The sequence below is a fragment of the Bos grunniens genome, chromosome 15 (genome assembly GCF_055505025.1).
Source record: "Bos grunniens cultivar Pamir isolate PY7600 chromosome 15, Bosgru_T2T1.0, whole genome shotgun sequence".
In the NCBI taxonomy this organism is placed as follows: domain Eukaryota; kingdom Metazoa; phylum Chordata; class Mammalia; order Artiodactyla; family Bovidae; genus Bos; species Bos grunniens.
This window is the reverse complement of record NC_141179.1, coordinates 17842186-17852038: the sequence shown is the minus strand read 5'-3', so window position 1 is coordinate 17852038 and position 9853 is coordinate 17842186. Positions and strand designations below refer to the sequence as shown.

Sequence of the window (9853 nt, the reverse complement as noted above, 5' to 3'; positions counted from 1 at the left end):
GCAGTATTGTTCTCTATAGCATCATACTGTACTTCTATCACCAGTCTCATCCACAACTGGGTATTGTTTTCTCTTTGGCCCCATCTCCGAAGTGACTTAGCAGCAGCAGCAGCAGCAGCAGCAGCAGCAGCAGCAGCAGCTTTATTCTTTCTGGAGTTATTTCTCCACTCTTCTCCAGTAGCATATTGGGCACCTACAGACCTGGGGAGTTCATCTTTCAGTGTTATATCTTCTTGTCTTATCATACTGTTCTTGGGGTTCTCAAGGCAAGAATACCTGAAGTCATTTGCCATTCCCCTCTCCAATGGACCACATTTTGTCAGAACTCTCCACCATGTCCTGTCCATCTTGGGTGGCCCTACATGGCATGCCTCATGATTTCATTGAGTTAGACAAGGCTGTTGAGAGGGTAACAGGCAGGAAGGAAGGCTTAGAGGCCCCAAAGGGATAAAATAGGCTGCAAATGTCAGACATTTTTATCTTTCTTAAGAGGCAGTAGGAAACAAACTTACAAGTGTCAGATTTTTTTCCCTTCTCTATACAAAGTTAATGGAGAAGGAGATGGCACCCCACTCCAGTGCTCTTGCCTGGAAGATACCATGGATGGAGGAGCCTGGTGGGCTGTATTCCATGGGGTCGCGAAGAGTTGGATACGACTGAACGGACTTCACTTTCACTTTTCACTTTCATGCATTGGAGAAGGAAATGGCAACCCACTCCAGTGTTCTTGCCTGGAGAATCCCAGGGACGGAGAAGCCTGGTGGGCTGCTGTCTATGGGGTCGCACAGAGTCGGACACGACTGAAGTGACTTAGCAGCATACAAATTTAAAAGGAGGTTTCTTTTAAAATTCTGTGTTGCCATGATGACACTTGGTTCCCCCTGAACTTAACTTTTCTCAAACCTTGAGCTAACCAATGTGTTTTTTTATGGAAACGCTTTTCCTAAGCTATGTTAATGAAATATGTATTTAACCTAGACTCTGTGTTTCTTCAAGTCAGTTCCACCTAAGACTCAGAAGGACTTGACAAACCAGTATGTTTTATTCATGCAAATGTTCTCTTAAGCTATGTTAATGAGACTGTGTCTGCTTGGAAACCTGCATTTCTTCAAGATTCATGTCAATCATTTTATGGCCGGGGCAACTCACCTTGTGCCAATGTTATCTCAAAATGCATGTTGTGGGTGAGGGGCCTGGTGCCAGTCTCTGAGTTTTGAGACATTTCCTCTCTCTAAGTAGCAGACTGCTAGTAGCTCTATAATATTCCAGCTAAAGACTAGCAGGGGGCCACTCTTTCTGCCCCTGTCTGATGTCTATGTCAGAAGCTCTCTCTGTCTCTTTTATACTTTAATAAAACTTTATTACACAAAAGCTCTGAGTGATCAAGCCTTGTCACTGGCCCTGGATTGAATCTCTCTCCTCTGGAGACCAGGAATCCTGGTGTCTTTCACAGCTCAGCAACAGCCTTTCACTGTGATCCTCGTGATCAGTTTGGTTAGTTTTCTGTGATTGTGATTTTTCATTATGTTTGATTGTGGTTTTCATTCTGTTCCTTGTGTTATATAGCAGCTTCCCACTAGCTATCTATTTTACATATTATAGTGGATGTATGTCAATGCTACTTTCTCAGTTTGTCCTACTTGTACTCCCACTGTGTCTGTAAGTTTGTTCTTACGTCTGCGCCTCCATTCCTTCCCTGCAAATAGATCCATCAGTAGTATTTTCTAGATTCCATATATATGCATTAATATACAATATGTGTTTTTCTCTTTCTGACTTACTTCACTCTGTAGAATAGGCTCTAATTTTATCCACCTCATTACAAAGGACTCAAATTCTTCCTTTTAAAGGCTAATATTCCATTGTACATATGTGCCACATCTTCTTTATCCATACATCTGTCAATGGACATCTAAGTTGCCTCCATGTCTATTTATTATATATAGTGCTACAGTGAACATTGGGGTACATGGTGGTTTTGAATTGTGGTTTTTCTCATGGTGTATGTCTAGTAGTGGAATTCCTGGGTCATATGTTAGTTTTATTCCTAGCTTTTAAGGAATCTCCATTCTGTTCTCCATAGTGGCCGTATCAGTTTGCATTCCCCAAGAGTGCAGAAGGGTTCCATTTTCTCCACACCCTCTCTAACACTTATTGTTGGTATGTTTTCTGATGATAGCCATTTTTATTGGTGTAAGATAATACCTCATTGTAGTTGTAATCTGTATTTCTTTAATAATGAGCAGTGTTGAGCACCTTTTCATGTGTTTATTCGTCGCGCTGGGTCCTTGTTGCTACACGTGGGTTTTCTCTAGTTGTGGCAAGCGCGGTCTACTGTGTAGTTGTGGTTTCTGCCCATTTCTTGATTGGGTTGTTTGTTTTCCTTATACTGAGCTCTATGAGCTGGTTATATATTTTGGAGAATAATCCTTGGTCAGTTGCTTCATTTGCAATTATCTTCTCCCATTCTCAGGGTTGTCTTTTCATCTTGTTCATAGTTCCCTTGTTTGTGAAAAAGCTTTTAGGTTTCATTAGGTCCCTATTGTTTATTTTTGTTTTTATTTCCATTATTCTAGGAGGTGGATTAAAGAGGCTCTTCTCTTGATGTGATTTATGTCAAAGAGTGTATTGCCTATGTTTAACTCTTAAGAGCTTTGTAATTTCTGGCCTTACATTTAAGTCTTTCATCCACTTTGAGTTTATTTTCATGTATGGTTAAAAGTGATCTAACTTTTTAAGAGTTCATTCTTTTACATAGCTGTCTACATTTTCCTAGCACCATTTATTGAAGAGGCTGTCTTTTCTCCATTATATATTCTTGCCTCCTTTGTCAAGGATAAGGTGCCCATAAGGTGTGTTGAGTTCACTTTGGGCTTTCTATCTTTTTCTGTTGGTCTATATTTCTAATTTTGTGCCAGCATCATACTATCTTGACTGTAGCTTTGTAGTATAGTCTCGTCAGGAAGGTTAATTCCTCTAGTTCCATTTTTCTTTCTCAAGATTGCTTTGGCTATTTGGGCTCCTTTGTGTTTCCATAAAAATTGTAAAATATTTTGTTCTAGTTCTGTGAAATATGCGATAGGTAATTTCATATAGATTGCATTGAATCTTTAGATTGCTTTGGGTATTATAGTCATTTTCACAATATCAGTTCTTCCAGTCCAAGAACATGGCATATTTCTCCATCTGTTTGTGTCATCTTTGACTTCTTTCAGCTGTGTTTTATAGTTTTCTGCTTATAGGTCTTTTGTCTCTTTAGGTAGGTATGCAATTAAAAGACGCTTACTCCTTGGAAGGGAAGTTATGACCAACCTAGATAGCATATTCAAAAGCAGAGACATTACTTTGCCAACAAAGGTTTGTCTAGTCAAGGCTATGGTTTTTCCTGTGGTCATGTATGGATGTGAGAGTTGGACTGTGAAGAAGGCTGAGTGCCCAAGAATTGATGCTTTTGAACTGTGGTGTTGGAGAAGACTCTTGAGAGTCCCTTGGACTGCAAGGAGATCCAACCAGTCCATTGTGAAGGAGATCAGCCCTGGGATTTCTTTGGAAGGAATGATGCTAAAGCTGAAACTCCAGTACTTTGGCCACCTCATGCAAAGAGTTGACTCATTGGAAAAGACTCTAATGCTGGGAGGGATTGGGGGCAAGAGCAGAAGGGGACGACAGAGGATGAGATGGCTGGATGGTATCACTGACTCGATGGACTTGAGTCTGAGTGAACTCCGGGAGTTGGTGATGGACAGGGAGGCCTGGCGTGCTGCGATTCATGGGGTCGCAAAGAGTTGGACACGACTGAGTGACTGATCTAATCCAATCTGATCTGATTCCTAGGTATTTTATTGTTTTTTTTTGTTACAATGGTGAATGGGATTATTTCCTTAATTTTTCTTTCTGATGTTTTGTTGTTGGTGTATAAGAATGCAAGGGATTTCTGTGTATTAATTTTGTATCCTGTGACTTTATTAACTATTTCAAATACTAAAGAATGATGCTGTTAAAGTGTTGCACACAGTATTTCAACAAATTTGGAAAAGTCAGCAATGGCCACAGGACTGGAAAAGGTCAGTTTTTATTCTAATTCCAAAGAAGGGCAATGCCAAAGAATGTTCAAACTACAGAACAATTGTACACATTTCACACATTAGCAAGGTTATGCTCAAAATCCTTCAAGCTATGTTTCAACAGTATGTGAACTGAGAAATTCCAGATGTACAGGTGTATTTAGAAAAGGCAGAGGAACCAGAGATCAAATTTCCAACATTCGTTGGATCATATAGAAGACAAAGGAATTCCAGAAAAATATCTACTTATACTTCATTGACTATGTGAAAGCCTTTTGACTGTGTGGATCACAACAAACTGTGGAATATTCTTAATCTGATGAGAATTCCAGATCACCTTACCTGCCTCCTGAGAAACTTGTTTGTGGGTCAAGAAGCAACAGTTAGAACTGAACATGGAACACTGAACTGGTTCAAAATTGGGAAAGGAGTATGTCAAGGCTGATATTGTCACCCTGCTTATTTAACTTATATGCAGAGTACATCATGTGAAATGCCAGGCTGGATGAATCACAAGCTGGAATCAAGACTGTGGGGGAGAAATATCAACAACCTCAGATATGCAGATGATACCTCCCTAATGGCAGAAAATGAAGAGGAACTAAAGAACCTCTTGATGAGGTTAAAGAGGAGAGTGCAAAAGCTGGCCTAAAACTCAACATTCAAAAAACTAAGGTCATGGCATCTGGTCCCATCACTTCTTGGTAAATAAAAGTGGGGAAAGTGGAAGCAGTTACAGATTTTATTTTCTTAGTCTCCAAAATCACTGTGGACTATGACTGCAGCTATGAAATTAAAAGAGCTTTCTAATCAGAAGGAAAGCTATGACAAAATTAGACATCTTAGTAAAAAGCAGAGATGTTACTCTGCTGACAAAGGTTCATATATTCAAAGCTATGATTTTTCCAGTAGGCACATACAGATGTGAGAGTTTGACCATAAAGAAGAATGAGCACCAAAAATTGATGTTTTCAAATTGTGATGTTGGAGAAGACTCTTGAGAGTCTCTGGACTGCACTGAGTCAAACCAGTTAATCCAAAAAGAAATTTACCCTGAATATTATTTGAAAGGACTGATGCTGAAGCTGAAGCTCTAATATTTTGGCCACCTGTTGTGAAGAGCTGACTCATTGGAAAAGACAGTGATGCTGGCGAAAATTGAAGGCAAAAGGCAAAGTGTGCAGCAGATGATGAGATTGTTTGATATCATCACCTACTCAATGTACATGAATTTGAGAAAACTCTGGGAGATAGTGAACGATAGGGAAGCCTGCCCTGCTATAACCCATGGGATCGCAAAGAGTCAGATGTAACTTTGCAACTGAACAACAACAACAATTTTCTGGTGGCATTTTTAGGGTTTTGTATGTAGAGTATCATGTCATCTGCCAACAGTGAGAGATTTACTTCTATTTTCTAATCTAGATTCCTTTTATTTCTTTTTCTTTTCTGATTTATGTGGCTAGCACTTCCAAAACTATACCGAATCATAGTGGCAAGAGTGGGCACTCTGCCTTTTTCCTGATTCTAGTAGAATTGCTTTCAGTTTTTCCCTGTTGAGAATAATGTTTGATATGGGTTTTTCAAATATAGTCTAAATTATGTTGAGGTAGGTTTCTTCTATGCCTACTTTCTGGACAGTTTTTTTTTTTTTTTTTTTTAAATCATAAATGGGCATTGAATTTTGTCAAAAGCTTTCTCTGCATCTACTGAGATCATCATATGGTTTTTATTTTTCAATTTGTTGATATGGTGTATCACATTGGTTTATTTGTGTATATTAAAGAATCCTTGCATCCCTGAGATAAATCCCACTTGATCATGGTGTATGATCCTTTAAATTTGTTATTGGATTCTATTTGCTAGAATTTTTCTGAGGAATTTTGCATCTTTGTTCAGCAATGATATTGGCCTGTAATTTTCTTTTTGTGTTATCTTTGTCTGGTTTTGGTATCAGGGTGATCATGGCCTTGTAGAATGAGTTTGGGTATGTTCCTCCATCTCCAATTTTCTGGAGGAGTTTGAGCAGGATAGGCATTAAGTCTTTGTTAAACATTTGATAGACTTCACCTGTGAAGCCATCTGGTCCTGGGCTTTTGTTGAAAGGTTTTTTTTTTTAATTACAGCTTTGATTTGAGTGCTTCTGATTGGTCTGTTCATACTTTCTATCTCTTCTTGCTTCACTCATGGTAAGTTGTACTTTTCTAAGAATTTGTCCATTTTTTCCAGATTGTCCATTTTATTTGCAAGAATCCCAGGGATGGGGGAGCCTGGTGAGCTGCTGTCTATGGGGTCGCACAGAGTCGGACACGATTGAAACGACTTAGCAGCAGCAGTAGCAGCTCATAGTAGTCTCTTAAGATCCCTTGTATTTCTGCTTTGTCAGTTGTAACTTCTTCATTTCTAATTTAATTAATTGATCCTTCTCCTTCTTTTTCTTGATGAGTCTGGCTAATGGTTTGTCAACTTTGTTTATCTTCTCAAAGAACCAGCTTTTAGTTTTATTGATCTTTGCTGTTGTTTCATTCATTTCTTTTTGCTCTGATATTTATGATTTCTTTCCTTCTACTAACTTAAGGATTTTTTGTTTTTCTTTTTCTAGTTGCTTTAAGTGTAAGGTTAGGTTGTTTATTTGATATTTTACTCATTTCTTGAGGTAAGCTTGAATTGCTATAAATTTCCCTCTTAGCACTGCATACCATAGGTTTGGAGTTGTGTTTTCACTGTCATTTTTGTTTCTAGGTTTTTTTTTAAATTTCAGCTTGATTTCTTCAGTGACCTCTTGGTTATTTAGGAGCACATTGTTTACCCTCCATGTGTTTGTGTTTTTTATGGTGATTTTTAATAATTTATATCTAATCTTATATTGTTGTCATCATAAAAAATGCTGGATACAATTTCAATCTTATTAAATTTAGCAAGACTTGATTTGTGACCCAAGATATCATCTATTCTGGAGAATGTTCCATGTGCACTTGAAAAAACAAAAAATGTATTCTACTCTTTTTAGATGCAATGTCTTATAGCTATCAGTTAGGTCCATCTGGTCCAATGTGTCATTTAAAGTTTGTGTTTTCTTATTAGTTTTCTATTTGGATGATCTGTCCATTGTTGTGAGTTAAGTGTTGAAGTCCCCCACTTCTATTGTGTTATTGTTGATTTCCCCTTTTATAGTTGTCAGCATTTGCCTTGTGTATAGAAGTGCTCCTATATTGGGTTCAAATATATTTATACTTGTTATTTCTTCTTCTTGGGTTGATCCCTTTATCATTATGTACTATCATTCTTTGTCTCTTGTAAAGGTCTTTATATTAAAGTCTTTTTTATCTGATATGAGTATTGCTACTTCTGCTTTTTTGATTTCCATTTGCATGGAATATCTTTTCTTTATCCCTTCACTTTCAGTCAGTATGTTTTCCTAGGTCTGAAATGCGTCTCCTGTAGACAGCATACATAAGGGTCTTGTTTTTGTATCCATTCAGCCACTCTGTGTCTTTAGCTTAGAGCATTTAGTCTATTTGCATTTAATGTAATTATTGATATGTTTGGTTCTATTATCATTTACTTTATTGTTTTGGGTTTGTTTGTAGGTGATTTCTTTCTCTTATGTTTCCTGTATAGAAAAGTTCCTTTGGCACTTGTTGTAAAGGTGGTTTGGCGGTGCTGTATTCTCTTAACTTTTTTGCTTGTCTGTTAAGCTTTTGATTTCTCCTTCAAATCTGAATGAGTTCCTTGCTGGTGGAGTAATCTTGGTTGTAGGTTTTGTCCTTTTGTCATTTTAAGTATATCTTGCCATTCGCTTCTGGCCTGCAGAGCTTCTGCTAAAGATCAGCTATTAACTTTATGGGGATTCCCCTTTGTGTTATTTGTTGTTTTTCCCTTGCTGCTTTTAATACTTTCTGCTTGTGTGTAATTTTTGTTAGTTTGATTAATATTTTCTTGACATGTTTCTCTTTGTGTTTATCTTGTATGGGATTCTATGGGCTTCCTGGTCTTGACAGGTTATTTCCTTTCCTATATATGGAAGTTTTGGATTATAATCTCCTCAAACATTTTCTTGTATACTTTCTTTTTATCTTCTTCTCTGACCCCTATAATTTGAATGTTGGTGCACTTAATGTCCCATAGGTCTTTGAGACTGACCTCATTACTTTTTACTCTTTTTCTTTATTGTGTTCTGCTTCAGTTATTTCCACCATTCTATCTACCAGCTCACTTATTCTTCTGCTTCAGTTATTCTGCTAATAGTTCCCTCTAGTGTATTTTTTTTTTTTTTTTTGGTTGTTGTGTTATTCATTGCTGATTGTCTGTTCTTTATTTCTTCTAGGTCCTTGTTAAACATTTCTTGTATCTTCTCAATCCACACCTCTATTCTATTTATCTGTGCCTCCATTTAATTTCTGAGACTTTGGATCATGTTCACTATCATTACACTGAATTCTTTTTCAGGTAGACTGCCTATTTGTTCTTCATTTGTTTGGTCTTATGGTGTTGTTTTTTTTTTTTTTTTTTTTTTTTTAACCGTTCTCCTTTACCTACTGCATGTTTCACTGTCTTTTCATTTCATTTAATTTACTGTGTTTTTGCTCACTTTGGCAGCACATATACTAAAATTGGAATGATACAGAGATTAGCATGGCCCCTGCACAAGGATGACATGCAAATTCGTGAAGCATTCCATATTTTTAAAACTCTTAGAGGAGAACATAGGCAAAACACTCTCCGACATACATCACAGCAGGATCCTCTATGACCCACCTCCCAGAATATTGGAAATAAAAGCAAAAATAAACAAATAGGATCTAATTAAAATTAAAAGCTTCTGCACAACAAATGAAACTATAAACAAGGTGAAAAGGCAGCCTTCAGAATGGGAGAAAATAATAGCAAATGAAGCAACTGACAAACAACTAATCTCAAAAATATACAAGCAACTCCCGCAGCTCAATTCCAGAAAAATAAAGGACCCAATCAAAAAATGGGCCAAAGAACTAAATAGACATTTCTCCAAAGAAGACATACAGATGGCTAACAAACATATGAAAAGATGCTCAACATCACTCATTATCAGAGAAACGCAAATCAAAACCACTATGAGGTATCGTTTCACACCAGTCAGAATGGCTGCGATCCAAAACTCTACAAGCAATAAATGCTGGAGAGGATGTGGATAAAAGGGAACCCTCTTACACTGTTGGTGAGAATGCAAACTAGTACAGCCACTATGGAGAACAGTGTGGAGATTCCTTAAAAAACTGGAAAGAGAACTGCCATATGACCCAGCAATCCCACTGCTGGGCATACACACAGAGGAAACCAGAATTGAAAGAGGCACGTGTACCCCAATGTTCATCGCAGCACTGTTTATAATAGCCAGGACATGGAAGCAACCTAGATGTCCATCAGCAGATGAATGGATAAGAAAGCAGTGGTACATATACACAATGGAGTATTACTCAGCCATTAAAAAGAATACATTTGAATCAGTTCTAATGAGGTGGATGAAACTGGAGCCTATTATACAGAGTGAAGTAAGCCAGAAAGAAAAACACCAGTACAGTATACTAAAGCATATATATGGAATTTAGAAAGATGGTAATGACAACCTTGTATGCGAGACAGCAAAAGAGACACAGATGTATAGAACAGTCTTTTGGACTCCGTGGGGGGCGGGGGATGATTTGGGAGAATGGCATTAAAACATGTATAATATCATATAACAAACGAATCGCCAGTCCAGGTTCGATGCAGGATACAGGAAGCTTGGGGCTGGTGCACTGGGATGACCC

The 9853-nt window shown here is 37.7% G+C and overlaps 1 non-coding gene across 1 annotated transcript; it reads left to right on the top strand.

Moving 5' to 3' along the window:
* Window positions 1-8647: 8647 nt before the first annotated feature.
* LOC147357373 (U6 spliceosomal RNA) lies at window positions 8648-8751 on the top strand. Its single transcript, XR_015142533.1, has one exon. It is a non-coding gene; the product is annotated as a U6 spliceosomal RNA (small nuclear RNA).
* The last annotated feature ends 1102 nt before the right edge of the window (window positions 8752-9853 follow it).